The sequence below is a fragment of the Hordeum vulgare genome, chromosome 2H, assembly GCF_904849725.1.
Source record: "Hordeum vulgare subsp. vulgare chromosome 2H, MorexV3_pseudomolecules_assembly, whole genome shotgun sequence".
In the NCBI taxonomy this organism is placed as follows: Eukaryota; Viridiplantae; Streptophyta; class Magnoliopsida; order Poales; family Poaceae; genus Hordeum; species Hordeum vulgare.
In genome coordinates, this window is record NC_058519.1 from 5,796,026 (window position 1) to 5,798,522 (window position 2,497).

Here is a 2,497-nt window from a genome sequence, read left to right on the forward strand (position 1 = left end):
ACCGAAAAGGCAGAGAACTCGCAGGGAGTACCGCATCACGGGGCAAGCACCAGCCTTCGCGGACCACCGCCGGCAACACACGCGGCTGCAGGGGCAGAAGGAGGGCCCGGGATGGTCCTTGGCCGCCGCCATGCATGGGTAGGTCTCCCCTACGGCCTCGAGCAAGAGCAGTACAGAGCCTCGTGGTTGGAGGAAGAAACTCTTCTTCCCGAGAAATGAATAAACAGGCGTGATTAGAGATTAGTTCTTCTTACCGCTGAGAGCAGGCACTGAACATTCGGCCCCACACAAATACTCCTTATACTTCCAAAAAGGATGCATGTCTTATCTGTCACCGTCCGTAAATTTACTTGACGCGCTGTAGAGTCCCAAAGGTCTCACCCTTGAAGATGTCATAGCTCTTGGTTTCGTCGACTTAACTTCAAATTTTGTGGCGATCTACGGTCTATTTTGTCCAAAAGCAAAAAATAAACAAACAATGCACTCCCCGTTCTGACTCATACAGTTTGCCTAATTGCTTATTACTTACAGTTGGAATATAAAAATAACAGTGGAATTTGTACTATTTCAGAGTTGCTAAAGAAGAAGAAGAAAAGAATACGGTATTTCAGAAAGGAGATCAGTCTGCTTGCCTCTTCAAGTTTTTGTGAACCATGAACCATGTGTGAGCTTCGAGTGTTGGACTAAAAACTAGACAATTAATCAGCCACTACTCTTCTGGAAACGCTTGTTACTTTTGACCATGCGATGTGGCCTCTGTACCTCACAGTTAATGATGTAGCTGTAGTCAAGTAATATCACGACACATTCAGAAAAAGTTTTATCCACCCTCCTCAGATATGTTGGCTCCACCATTTGCCAGGGATTAGTGAAACGATCCCCATACACTGAGATGTTTCTCTGCTTCAAACCCCTGATGGCTGCAAGGGCCATGCTCCAGAAATGGGGGTTAAAATTTGCTTTCAGTATTCCACTGAAGATGTTTCCAGACATGAAGCAACCACTCGTCAAATTGGCCATCTCCATGGCCATTGATGTGAGCTTCGGGTGGTCCTCTGCTCTCGTGCTCCCAAAAGAACGCACCTTAAAGAAGTACCAGTATGCTTCTTGAGTTAAGAACTGTAATCTGAGGGGTTCGGTGGTCCCAAAGCTTGCGACCTTGTCGGAGCGGCTCACAATTATCATCTTACTTCCACTCATGATGCAACTTTTTGCAGCTGAATACAACCTCTTCCATACAGGCTCCTCAATATCCATAAGTAGCTCGATGATGATCAATGTCCTTCCACCGCCCATCCCACGGTTTTCATGCTTGATTCTACCTCCGTCTCTTATGGTCTCTACACTTGCATCTTTAAGATCGTCTCCATTGAAAAACAAAATTTCAGAGAAGTGGTTGCGCACCCTTTCATTGTTGCAGACATGCTCAATCAGGGTGCTCTTTCCAACTTTCCTGGACCGATGATTGGCAGGACAGACAAATGATCAGCAGCACCAGGGGCAGTCTCTGCTTGCAACAGGAAGTTCATCACAAGTTCCATCTCCATTTGGCGTCCGAACATGCATTTCTCCAGCAACAGATACATGTTGTACGGTTGACGGTGCAGACGTGGGTAACTGTTTAGGAATATGACGAACTCACTCACATCTTTAATGGTGTTCTCCATACTGCCAAGAACTTGCTCCAGCAGCTGAGCTTGTGCTGCACCTTCGTTGTTGCCTCGGCAGAAACATACGCGCTTTGCAGGGTTGAACTTAGATGGGGCAAAAGAGTAATCTTTTGTCCTGTCATCTTCATGGGCCCGGCAACTGAAGATATCGAGGGTGTAATGCCCCTTGTACATCTCCTGTCTCAGTATGCTGAGATGAAGCAGCATGGCCTGGTTTGTGATGAGCCGGTCATCTGCCTCCTCGACGACGACATGAAGCCGCAGTAGCAGCCGTTGCAGGCTGTGCAGCCTCTCCTCCTCGGTTGTCGTTGCTGTCCGCTGCTTCAGATATCTGTCCACCAGGAAAGATACGGATCTACTGGCAAGCTCACCCATAGCAGCAGAAAATACTACCTCCATGTATGTGTGTTTGAGAGCCCGCTCGCTTTACTGCCACCTTATAAGGATCAATTGCCAGAGCTGGGTGAAGCTATATATTTCTGAAAATTCTCAGAGGACTCGCCCAAGGACACTGTTAGTCTTCATCTTATTTCTCCATTGAAGCCGTGGTGTTCTTCTCTTTGGTCAAAGAATTGAATACGAGATTGTATAAACCGAGAGAGACATGTGTGCAGAAGTTTGTGTCTTATCTTTCTGGCTTTGAAGAAATTTGGAAATGGTCATCTCATCTAGAGACCTCTGCTAGTCTACAAGGAGCAGAAAAAAAACGAAGACTTAACTGTTCTGAAGTTTCAACCCCTTGTTTTTTTGAAAGAAGTTTCAACCCCTTTTCTGCAGTTGCGACGCAACCTTTCCTGCCTGGCAAACATTTCTAAGCATGAGAGTGA

The 2,497-nt window shown here is 46.5% G+C and overlaps 1 pseudogene; it reads right to left on the minus strand.

The window, feature by feature from the left end:
• Window positions 1-702: 702 nt before the first annotated feature.
• LOC123429077 lies at window positions 703-2,111 on the minus strand (annotated as a pseudogene).
• Window positions 2,112-2,497: the final 386 nt, after the last annotated feature.